At 39.6% G+C, this 13,132-nt stretch overlaps 1 protein-coding gene across 2 annotated transcripts in view; it reads left to right on the plus strand.

Moving 5' to 3' along the window:
* Positions 1-13,132, plus strand: part of WWC3 (WWC family member 3) — a 99,784-nt gene that overhangs the window by 14,656 nt on the left and 71,996 nt on the right. The gene's annotated exons all lie outside the window — the stretch shown is intronic.

Consider the following 13,132-nt stretch of genomic DNA (forward strand, 5'->3'; position numbering starts at 1 on the left):
CAGGCACACTTTTAAAATGTTGGGTTTTTTTTTTCATGGCAAAAATAGCTTGCAGCTTATTGAAAAACAAGGCAGACCTGTGCCTCAAAATCCAAATGAAACTGCTGCTTGGATGAGGCTCTAAAGAGGGCATTTATATGTTTTGGAATGAATGGCATGCCTGCACTAACTCCCGCAGGCCGGATATTTCCAAGGTATGCACTTTTTCCCCTTTGGATCCGAAGGTTTCTCCCTTGGCAAGGTCTGAAGGACCCCTGGCCTTTGTGGGGAGGATGAGGGGCTGGCAGGGGAAAAGTAAAATGAGCAAGGTGACTGGATGTGTGTGATGCTTTTTTTTTTAATTTTCCACCCAGACTGCCCTTCTTGTGCTTTGTGAGCTTGTGTTGTTTTTCTAATCATTGTTCTTTGAACAGTGTAGTTAGGAATTTCCTGTTCACGTTTTACTACAATGGTTTGTTTAAAATGATAGACCGCAGTCTTTCCTGACCTAAAACTAGATTAGCCTTGAATGTCGAAAAGAAGTTGGACAAATAAAGAGGATAGGCTGTATTTGCTTATGTCATGGAGAGAGGCCTTTTAACCATGGTCTCAGTTGTATCAAATACCACAAGTCATGTTTCTTAAATATTTATTAAAACAAATAAACATAGTTATTGTATGAACTGGCATGTCTCCAAATTTCTGTCTCTTTGATTCTCATGGGTGGGTTGCTTTTAATCAGGAGAAGTATTATTTAGTCAAGACTGATATCTACTGGATTACTGAATCAAGCCATAGCTCAGTTTTCTCCTCTCCTTTGGTTTGTTACATTTTTAAAGTGCAAGAAAATAAGTGTCAGGGAAGTTGATGTTTTAAAATACTAAGCAGCAAATTTTGGGAAATACATTGGGCGCCTGTAATAAGGAAAGCTTAGTATAGTCTTTGTATGTGCTGCCATATGTTTGCTGTCAGATAATGGAGGAAAAAAATCTCCCAAGCTCAGCAGTGTTAGATGTACAATGAATTGCAATATCCTTATTATACAATTTATGTTTATTTAGAGCAGCTTCCTTGTATAACACTGCTAATCTGTGTCAATAGTGCACACCTATAATGATGGAAGGGTACAGGTGATAAGGCTATTGATTTTTATCTGGAAAGAGATAAAACTTCAGTGTTAAAAGCAATATATGACCTTGACTTTGGGCTTCTGTTTTACAGAAAAATATTGTATCATAAATGATATTATGATGTGGCACAAAAATTTTATTCTATTTTGGAGGAATGGCATATTGAGCTGCCTGAGTTGGGTACTGAAGTCATCAGTGACAAGTGTCAAGCTCATGAATATACACTTTGTACATTGCTCTTGGGTATTTTTAATGCAAGATTGGCTGTGCCCATGTGCATGTGAAATTCTGGTAAACCTGCTAAATCACTTTTTTAAGATGAGAGATGTCAGATTTGTAAGGTTGTGGAGTCTCTAGCTGATATGACACACAGACATGTCATTACAAGGGTGTTGCCAGTTAAAATACTCAGCTGTTATGGTATTTCCAGCTTAGCATCTAACTTTGTTCCACCCAGCAAATAGTCACATAAATAGGACTAGCTGTGGATTTTTAAAGGAAATATTTAATGTATTTTTAAAGAAAATAACATTTGGAAGGAAAAATATTTGGGTAGCTTGTCTAGGGTAGGGCAGGGAGATGCCTTGCAGGGTACAGAGTTTGATGTGCTGAAGAAGCTCTCAGTAGATGTTATATGGAAAATGTTACTGTTTATAGAAATCAGGTATTTCCGTGAGTACCGGAACTGGTGAAGCTTGGTTTCCTGTGGGTTTGAATCTTATGACCAATTGACTTTGGAGTCTGGGAAGGTGAAAGTTCTGTTGGATGCTTTTTTTGCCTTTTGTTTGGGCTATTTGCATTCACTTGCTCCTGAGCAGATTTTCTGATACCTGGTTAGGTGTGAACATGTGTTTCTCACTTTCCATTAGACTTCCTACTTTCATAAATTTTTATAGGTATTTGAATTATGTGGGGGGGGGTCTCATTTGAAAACTCATCAATGGAAAAAAAACCCAAATAGACTTAAGTCTATTAATTGTGTTATTAATAAAAATCACATATCCATATTTTTATAGGAGATGGGACTATGAGTCCTTGATTTCTTTTTTTTTTTAATGACCCTATTGTCAGCTAATTTTTAGTAGCTAGTTTTGTTTGAAAACTGAGCCAATTCTTAAAAACCAAGTGATGCTTTTACCTATTAAATGGTCAGAAATACATTTTGAGATTAGTGTGCCAGATTTTGTGGTACAGACTTAGACTTTAATAATTCTGTGTGTATGTGCAGTGGATGCACTATTCATGCACAAATGAAACAAAGCATTAGATTTAATTTTCTAGTGTAGCTGTTAGACTGAGTTGTGTGTGCTTTTAGGTTTGTTTTCCTATATGCATGAGCAAAAAATGTTATCTTGAGTAGAGAGCCAGAGTCCTGCTGAAGGCTTATCATTGAGATTCCTGCTGTTAATGTACCTCCTGGAGCTGTTAGCAGTCGTTTTTTTGTTCATAAGTATCAGAGATGTATTGTGTGAAATACTGTCAAGGACAGTGGGTGCCTTTGGTTTCACTGTCTGCAAAAATGGTTCACCTTAGTTTTGACCTTCATGAAGCACAGGTTTTCTACCTGGAAAAGCTCAGTAAGTTAAGGTGTGAGTAAACAGGGCCCTCAATCTTCTGTATGAATGCTTTTTGTGTAGCAATACAGGTGAGTAGTTTATTCCACTAGATGAAGTAAGTGAGGTGAATAAGGTGAGTAAGCAATTTCATTATGAGACGCTGTCGGTTGTGTCTAAATGCTGTGTTGCAGATTTGGCTCATGCTTTGAGCTGGTTGGGAGCCAGTGGCTGCGGTTAATTCATCACCAGACCTGAGCTAACAAGCCCTGTGTAGGCTAGGTTATATTAGATGGAGCTCTGTGCCACACTGAAGTAGCTGGAAGCTGTACTCATGGGAGCCACTGCAAAGCTGCTTTGAGTCTGCTGGAAACATCCTGTGTAGACAAATGTAGAAGTGTTTGTGTGAGGTAAATAATTTATAATATGAATTTACAGTACCTTTACTGTAATGTTACTTTCTTTACAGAAGTCAGTTAATATTTTGTGTAAGCTGTAGGCTCGAGTTATTTCTTCTGGGGTTGTATTTATAAATAATGCATAAAATCTGTATTATCATAGTCTGTATCACCAGTGTTAAATGAATTGATAATGTTCTTGCCTCTTGATTTGCAGTAGTACAGCATCTTTTATATAATAAAGTTGTCTTAAGCAAAGATCTTTGAAATAAAGCCATGACTTCATGAATATTTCTAATATGATCCAATCACTTGGAAGGCTAAATTGAATCTTCCCACTCGTGTGCCCTGAAAGGAGCTGGAGGAGCACGTGCCATGATGCAGCACAGCAATGCTGCCATGGTGCTCACAGAGATGCTGCTGGAGCTCACCATCCTTGTGTGGAACAGGCTGGCTGTGCCTCTGGAGGGCTTAGACTGCTCCCAGTACTGTGAGAAGGCATTCATGTGCTTACAGGAAAGAAAAATGGCATAGAAGAAAAGGGAGACAGTACTAAGAAAGTGTTTGTGTAATTGTTTGGAAAGTTGTGTATTGTGTACAGTCAAAATTGACACTTCGTAAAGCTTGCAGTTGGCAGCAATGTAAAGGGAACAGTGCACTCTGTGCCATTAATATGTGTGCATGGGAGAGCACATGCCTGATCTAAAAGGTGTGTTTGAGAATGCTTTTGTAGTTCTCTTGTTTTGGAAATTGAAGATCAAAGCAATGTAGGTTCAAAACAACAGAACAATGTGCTGGGCTTAATTGTACAAAATACATGAGGATGAACTGCTACTGAGGGCAAGGCAAGTTCATTTTCATGGTTACTTTTGAGAGAAGCAAGAAATTAATTTTATTTTTATGGTGGATCTTTGAAGACAATGATTTCTTTTTTTCTTCTCAACCTTGATTTTGATGGATGCTAAAAATTGCCAGAAGAACTTGTCCATTCTTACAATATATTTAATACCTATTAAATTAAAGCATGTGTTAGAACAAGCTACTATTTAAAATGGCATTTTTGTAAATAGTTTTCCTTTTTAATACCAATTAGAGTCCATAAACTTTTTTTTGTTTACTTTTATGCTGTTCTTGGATTGCATAAGTTGTTACATTATGAAATTGTTTTGGCTCAGTTGTCAATAAATTGTATGTTATCCTGAATTTGTATTATGGCAACAGTAATGTTATCCTGTCCTCTGCTTCTGTCAGCACTCATTTTCTACTAAGAAGAAAAGCGTCCCTTTTACGTGTTTGCTAGAATTTTGAGAAATGCAGATTACTCAATCAGTGGAAATGTGTGTTTGTGCGTGGGTGTCTGCCCTCAGCATCACTTCAGTGCCACCTCTGAAAGCAGTGTGGTCCAGGGATGTCTTAGGTAGTTGATATGCTGCCTTGCATGGTGCTCTCTTTAGAGGGTTTGGGCTTTGGTTTGTGGGGAGTGGGTGGGATTGGTATTCTTGTCCAAATCAGCATTCCACTTGAGACTTGACGGGTGTCTTAAATTGGTGTACTTGTTTATGCGTCTTTGTTGAGAGGAGTTAGGGAAAATTGTCTCCATAAAACTAATTTTTGAAGAAATTAGAAGCATTAAGTCATTGTGAGTAAGATGCATTGCTCAATATATGGCCAGAGGGTAGGAGGGGGCCTAGATCAGTCACTTCTGTAAAATTCAGGCTTTCACTAACATGCAGCACAGCAACAGGGTTTAACTTTAAGGCTGTGCAGTGATGTTCCTTGCCTCAGAAGGCTGTTGTGAAAACCAAATAAAGATGACTGGATAGGCTGAGAAGACTTGCTGCAGAATGATTGTTAGAAACACCTTGTCAGTTGCATGGGGAAGGAATAGATTTAATGCAATATGATAATAGTTTATTTAACTGGCCATATTTTCATTATATTCTAACTTCCTTGTCAGGGAAGTTAACTTGAGGACATTAAGAATTTAGGTCTTTCAGCTATGATGAAGAGTAGGGAAGGGATGGATGTTTGCTCATCTTACAGCTTCTGTTGTTAGTAGTTCCTTGTTGTGCTGTGGCAGTATGAATTCAGAAAACCAAATCCTGTGAATAAGAAATCCTGTGGATTTCATGCTCTGGGAAGAGCAGAGAGTGGCTACGTATGTAAGCATCTGGGTTTGCTTTTGGGGAAGTAAGGCCTGCAGAGGGAAGCTAGATGAAGGGTGATGGCAGAAGAGAGGCTTTCCTGGCAGCAGCAGTCTGGGAAATGGTGAGAAAATCTCTTCAAATTATTTGTTCAGTAGTGGCATAAGCTACAGGATGGGGGAGGAAAGAGGGACTGCTCCTGTTTCTTTTTCCACAGCTGTCTTGGAGAGGCTTTCTTCTTGCTTAATAGATAATGGTGAAAGGTTTTTAGAAAATGACAGAACATGAAATTGTGTGGAGAGGGGAATGTAGGAGTCATTTCCATGTTTTTCTGGGATTTCCCTGTCAGGCTTGTGTGCTGCCTTCCCATGCGCCATAGTTTCCCTTTCAGTTCACTCAGGTTTCCTAATAGCATTTGGGAAGCTGGGGTAAGTTTTGAAGTCCTGCACTGTTAAACACTTGAGTAACAAATTTTTCAGCACACATCTGGAATAGCAGTTGTGGTTCAGTTTGCCTCATGCTCTCCTTTTACTGGATCTCCTGAAGCATTGCTCATCAGCCCAGCTAAGCAAGCAGGCTTAGAACACTTCTGAAAACTGGAATTCTTTTCTCTTTCAGGCTACTCAGAGATTGAGTCAGTAGATCTTTTAGTGACTGGAAATAGCTAGCATTGTCAGGAAAAGGTTGTTACCTATCTAAAATTTTGCTGATGAGCTCCTAAGTCTAGGAGACAGTCCTGCCTACCATCCTCACTTCAGAGACTGGGGGGCCCTCATTGATGGTTAACTCTTGCATATGAATAGTTTTGAAGAAAATAAGTGCATTGGAGTTAAAGAAACTGAAACTTTATATGCTTCCTCTGCTAGTAACACAGAAGGCTTGAAATGCAGGGAGCAGTTACTCTGACAAGATTTTGCATAATTTCTGTGAGAAAATAATTTTCTGTATTTTAAGTAAAGGAAACATATGTCCGTTCTGGTAGAACTTAGAATTCTAATATGTCAGACATAAACCCCATTTCTCTTCTGAATGCATCTGTCCAACCTGCTTGTTACTTAGTACCAGACAAACCTCATGGAAATGCAGATGCTTTTCTTTACAATTCAGTTTTTCCTGCTGCTCATTTAATCTGCATTTTTGATGTCTTTGTGGCTTTTCTGTGGTTGCATGTGAGCAAGTGTTTTCTGTATTAAAGATAGACTTGATCTTATATGAGTAAAAGAAGAGAAGCTGGGAAGAGATTTAAATTGCAGTTACTATGGAAAAATAGTGTTTAGTGAATATATAGTTGAGGATATGACTCAAAACACAGTAGCTTGTTTCACTTGCACACTTTTTTTTAATGATTGCTTGGTCAGTCAATCATTTAATGTATTTTAGTAGTTAATTTCCTTCATGAATATCTAGTTATTTCCTGCACAGCTCTTGTGTTTGGGTTTATTTGGTATTTTTTTAACAATGTTAACGGGTAGATGGATTAATTAGTTGATTCCCAAACATGTTATCTGTGTCATTATCTTATGTTGTTAGGTCTTAACCTTTCATGAGCACTGAAGGAAGTGTTCATATTGGGATTACTCTTCCAGGGGGCTACAGTACCACTATCTAGCAGTGCATATTCAGAGGTGCTTTTGGGGTTTTAGTTTTTCATTTGCTGTATACTTGAGCTTCTCAGAAACTATTAAAATAGACTGTGTTTTTCTTCCAAACTTTAGAAGGCTCTTTAACATATGGATCCTGGTGCCTCAGTGTTTTCTTCCTGAGAAGTTTTTGTGATGCATCTGTGTGTTTTTTCATATTTATTAAAATTGCATAGCCAAGCATAGACCAAGCATTGTAAAATGCCAGAATTCATGTCCGCACTGTCATTGTTGTGAAACTGTCTTTATGTGGCTGTTCTGATTTTTATCTGGGTGAGCTTTTTGGTTCTTCTTTCTTCCCCCGCCCCTCAACCTGACTGATGCTTAGTGCAAGTTAGGCTAGTAGTTTGTTATGAATAGTAGATCTTGCTCACCTCATGCATTTTTTACATTGCCTCTCTGCTCATCTGATAGCAAAATAAACTCCATGCAGTGTCCATGCCCCCCCCCTCCCCCCCACAACAAACTGCTACTTTCCCCTTTCTCCATTACTTTTTTTGAAGTTCTGGTGAGGTGAAGCGTACCTACTCTTAGTTTACTGTCTGGTTAGATGAGTGTTAGAAATAGCTGTGCTATGGGATTGTGCAGGTTAGGGCAGCGGAGGGGAACACACTGGAAGGCAGCAGGGATCTCTCCAGTTCAGTGGTACCAAGCTGTTAACTGAGCTTTCATACAAAACTGCAGGTGGGATTTATGGTATATAGTTGGAGAGCACAGCAGAGAACAGAGCCATGAGCAGTCTCAGAGCTGCTCAGAGGGATGTAGAGGGATGTAGATGTTTGTTTCCCCATCCAGCCAGATAGGCTGTGGCCTGTTCACGCTGCTGCTGGTCAGTCCCTTCTGTGAGCTCTGCTGTTAATCTTTCTCCTTGCGTATCCTGCTTCTCCCTCTGTGCCTCCTTGGAGCATTCATTGCTGCCTCTTCTTCCAGCACCTGGTTCCCATGTTCTTCATTCTTTTGTGTCCCTTTGTGTCTGCTTCCTTTTTTTGCTCCGTGATATTCAGGTGCTAACAGTTTGTATTGAGACTGGAAGGAGAAACTGATTTCCTAGTCTCTCCCTGGAAGGAGCAGGGTTGTAGTGGAATTGTTTTTCTGGAGCTGCTCCTTGCAAAAAAAGAGGAGCAATCCTCTTGGATGTCCTGAAACACTGGAGTTAAATGGCTGTGTGGCCAAGAGAGATCCTGAAAAGCTGGATCAGTGGAGATCCTGTTCAGTGGAGATTAAATCTGCAAAGACCTGAGCTTCCGTGCTTCAGAGCTATGATGAGCATGTGCAACAATATTCCCCTCTTCAACTCCCTTGTACCTTCACCAGACTTGAATGTTTTTTCCTTGGGAATAGAAGGATACCTACAGAATTCAGGTCCCAGGGTTAGCAGTGCTGAGGTTATCTGGGAGATTGATATAAGAATAGAAGCAGGGGTGTGGGGAGGGACGGGACAGCATTTTTCCTGTGCTTCATTGTTTCAACTGGCAGAGCTGTTTTAATTGATTCTTACAAGAGATGAGAAGGAGGCACACCCTCAGAAGGGAGAACTTCAGCCAAGGCAACTCTACTCTAGCAGAATAAAAAGCAATAAAAAAAATTGCCTAATGAAGCATACCAGACTTCCTAATGAATGGGTGGCACTGCTTTATAGTAATGTGCAGATGATACAACATCATATTGCAGCAGAATTTAGATTCCTGCTACTTTTTGGTTGTTGATACTCAGTGCTTCCAGATAAAGAATTCAGATGTTTATTCTGTGATGTAAATTTTTTCAATATTTACAAACAGTTCTCTTGTCACTATGGAAGGTATGTTCTAGGTTACCCATGAGGTTGGGCTAGGTGCAAGGATTACCAGCTGAAGTTTTGTGGCTTGTAGGATGCAGGAGTTGAATTGGGTGATGACAGTGACTTTCTGACCTTGAAATAATGACCTGGACAGCTGGGGCCACTCTGTACTGCCGTGGTGGAAGTTAGGGGCTTCCTGTGGCTGAGTTCCTCAAAGGCTTGGGGCAGGGAGGGAGGGAGCTGAAGCTGTCTTTCTACAGCTCTTAAGCTTTGCTTCCTAGTAGCGGAGCTGCTTTTGGATATGGGGAACTGAGCACTGTGCACTGAAAATATCTGCATTTACTAACTGCAAAGGAATGCATAAATATAGAAAAATATGCCAGTACAGCTTATTCCAAAAATATGTTACTATGTGGTGCAAGGGACCTTTGGGTGAGCAACATCCGAGAGGAGACTTTGGAAGAGATACCTCCCACTTCTAGAGAGGCTTGTCATTTACAAATGATAATAATAATGCAAGCCACAGAAGCCAGTTTCCTGAGTTGCTGTAAATGTGTGTTTTTAACGCTGCTTTTCTAACACAAATGTAGGAAGCTGGCAAAGTAGCTATTTCAGTGCTCTAGAAAAGTTTAAAGTGAAATAATCTAAGGAAACGGAAGCCTCTATTTTTAACCTTCTCCGTCATGGGAGATGGGGCGGAAGAAGAGGAGGCCATCTACTGTTGAAGCCTCTTCAATATCTTACTGTAAATTTAATCAGATTTCCACTGCTGTTTTAATGAAGAGGTATTTGTTGATGTTCACTTATGTTCAAATTAGGATCACTGTAGGTTTGATGGCATGGCCAGTGTTCTATAATTGTGCTTTTTCTCCTGTTTACTGGTTTTTACTTTCCCATTTTCTGGTATATGTGAAATTTTATACTGTAAAATAACTCTCAATACTGCTTGTGCTGTTTTATGGTTTGATTTATTTTTATATATTAAAAAAAATTCTGAGAGTTCAAAGTGTTTTTTTACATTCGGTTTGAGCAGATTCTTCTAAGTTTTTTTTTTCATGCTGCATTATTATAATTCATTAGAAGTACATTATTTCACTGGATTTCTCTGGATTTTTTCACAAAGTATTTTTTATTCTTGTATATATGTAAAAGCATGAAGTTATGAGTAATTCCTTGTATTACTTATTGGGAACTACTTTATTAGTTTAACAGGAAGCTCAGGTATAATACATTGTACAACTACTGGCAACCATAGAAGTAATAGCATCAAAATTTGTAAGTTCAACCTCTTAAAAATGTTCAGAACCTTATGTTCAGATGAACATAAATCTGTAAAACTGACTTTGGGATATATTACTAAATCACTAATTTTGATTGGGGAATATACTGCATAAATTTGCAAGGTCAGCATTAAGGAAGACTGTAGAAAGCAGGTGTATTTGGGGAATGATAATAATAGTAGGATAATTGCTTATTGGGAGAACAGGTGCTGGGCTAAGTTTTCCTAAAAGCTTGAAAATTACTGTCTGACAAGGGTGCTGACTTGGCGTGTAGAAGCACTTCTAAGAATTTAAGTGCATGTCTTAGAGAATCTTCTCCACAACATCTAGGTTAACATTATATATATGTAGATAACATGAATTTCTGTTTCTGGCTGGTAGATTTGGACTGTTGAGAATCAAAAGTTTAGGAATTATATAAAGTAACGTGTTATAAAGTGTAAATAACTTGACAGCTGTATCTGTAATTTTAAAGGCAAAGAGTGAGCTGTGGAGGAGGAAATGTAGCAAGGCTGCAAATTGTTGGAGAACCATTGCTTTTTACCCTAGGCACTTACTTGGCTTAAAGAAATTATTTTACTTTGTAGGGGGGTTGTTGCTCCATTGGTATAAAAGCAGCAAAGGTTTTAGGGAGATGAAATTTCTTCTGTTAGGTCTCCTGATTATGTTTGGAAAATAAAACATTTTAAGCACAGTTCTCTTTAATGGGTTTATTTTTAGACCGCTTCTAATATCTTATAGATAATCATTAACTGTTTTTGTAATTCCACCTAAAATATGGAGTTTTGAAATAAATGGGTAGATTGAGGATGCTAACATATACAATAGTCACTAATCACCACTTCTAGGCAGCTGAAACATTCATCCATTCATGCTTGACTAAGGGTCTGTTCCTCCTGGAAGAGTGGAAAAACCTTAAATAATGAGGTGACTGCTGTAGATCAGTGCTTGCAAGAAATGGACTCTGAAACCCAAAAGCATCAAAGATCCTGTCAACATATTTCCACTTCAGTTGCTTGGTGCTACATCAGGCTTAGTAACTGTTCAGGCAAGGGATTGAAACAGTGCCCTTGGATGCAGTGTGCATGTCACAGTAATTGCACTCTTTCACCCTCACATAAAGTATTGCTTTATTAATGTAGTTCAGAACTTAAGAAGAGGAGCAGTCTGAAAAGCCGTCCTTGCAGATCTGCACTGCTTGGGCAGGGGGCTGCTGCAGTGCAGTGTAATGTCCTTTCTGGTTGCAAGGTTCCCTCCATGCCCATGGGAACAGACTCCACTGAGAGGGGCTTGGAGCCAGAGCTGTGGCTTTTACAAGGCAAAATTTCTCTGCTTTACAGGCGAAGTCAGTGCGTGACAGCTCAGTAGCATGTTAGAAGACATAACATAGAAATGGTACAAAAGAGTCCATAAAATTTCCAGGAATGTGATAATTGAACATGTTTGAGAAATGCCATATGTGGTACTTTTAGGAAAAATATAGGATGAGTATAACACATTTTCAAATGTGTTGGAAGATAAGGAGGAGAAAAGCTGGTTTGAAAGATTAAATGAGAAACTCTTGTCTTGAATTTCTAATATTAGCTGGCATTGTAGACTTTTCTGGGTGTGAGGCCTTTGTTTACTGTTTTACCTCACAATTTGTTTTGAATAGGATGTATGTGAAGTCATGGTATGCATATTCTTTTGGCACTTATCTACACATCACTTTGTTCCAAGACTTGAAAAGAACAGTCTCTTGAATATGTATTTTTCCAACTGTTTTTTTTTTTTTTTTTTTAAACTCAGGCCAGTTGCATTTACTTTTTCCTCCCATTGTTTGTCAATTTCTGTAGAAATGGTTTCTGGTAACTTTCAACATACGTTTTCTTTTTTATTAATATAATTGAATAATACTTGTTGGTGCAAATAGTTTCATGAAAATAATTTCAGAAAAACTTAATTGAATATACTCCAAGTATAGTAAGTTTTTTGAGGGTTGGGGCTTAAAATATTTTAAAGCATCAAATTAACTAAATTTTCACTGAGAGTAGTGCTAGGCTTGTTTGTGCATACAGGCACATGGATGTGTGTTTCTATTGTCATTAAACTTCAGTTTACCTGTAGGGGAACATTAGCTATAGCCTTTTCTAAAACATTGTTTCTTTCAGACTACAGAAATAAAAAATCCCTTTAGCTGATTTGTTGGCATGTTTTCAGAATGTTGGACCTTAGTGTATGAGAGAGATTTTCACAGAGTCATGGAATATGCTGAGTTTATGGAGGATTACAAGGATTATAGAGCCCAGGTCTCAGCCTTGCACAGAACTATCTCCCAGAGTCACACCATGTGCCCAAGAGTATTGTCCAAATGCTTCTTGAACTGTGTCAGGCTTCATGCTGTGACCACTTCCCCGGGGAGCCTGTTCCAGTGCCCAGCCATCCTCTGAGGAAAGAACCCTTTCCTAATATCCAATCTAAACCTCCCCTGACAAAACTTCAGGCCATTCCTTTGGGTTCTGTCACTGGTTACCACAAGGGAGAGATCAGTGCCTGCCCATCCTCTTCCCCTTATGATGAAGCTGTAGACTGCAGTGAGGCCTCCCCTCAGTCTCTTCTTCTCCAGACTGAACAGACCAAGTGCCCTCAGCTGCTTCTCATACTGCTTCTCCTCAAGGCCCTTCACCATCTTTGTTGCTCTCCTTTAGATGCTTGCTAGTGTCTCTCTTACATTGCAGCACCCAAAACTGCCCCCAGCACTTGAGGTGCGTCGGCCCCAGCTCAGAGCAGAGCAGGACAATCCCCTTCCTTGCCCAGCTGGCCATGCTGTGCCTGATGCCCCCAGGACAGGGTTGGCTCTCCCGGCTGCCAGGGCACTGCTGTCTTATATTCAAGTTGCCACTGAGCAGGAGCCCCAGGTCCCTTTCCACAGCGCTGCTCTCCAGCCCCTCCTTCCCCAGTCTGTCCATACATCCAGGGTTGCCCCGTCCCAGGTGCAGAATCTGGCACTTTCCTTTGTTGAACTTCATACAGTTGGTGATTGCTCATCTCTCCTAATTCGTCAAGGTCTCTGCAGGGCCTCCCTGTCTTTGAGGGAGTCAGCAGCTCCTCCTGGTTTTGTATTGTCTATGAACTTGATTGTATCCCTTCCAGTCCTGCATCCATTGGGTTCTAACTGCATATGTACTTCAAGATTCTAAAGTTAACCTTTATGCATCTTCAACTACTTGCCTTCTAGTCAACCCAAAGGCT

This window comes from Molothrus aeneus, chromosome 2 (genome assembly GCF_037042795.1).
Source record: "Molothrus aeneus isolate 106 chromosome 2, BPBGC_Maene_1.0, whole genome shotgun sequence".
In the NCBI taxonomy this organism is placed as follows: domain Eukaryota; kingdom Metazoa; phylum Chordata; class Aves; order Passeriformes; family Icteridae; genus Molothrus; species Molothrus aeneus.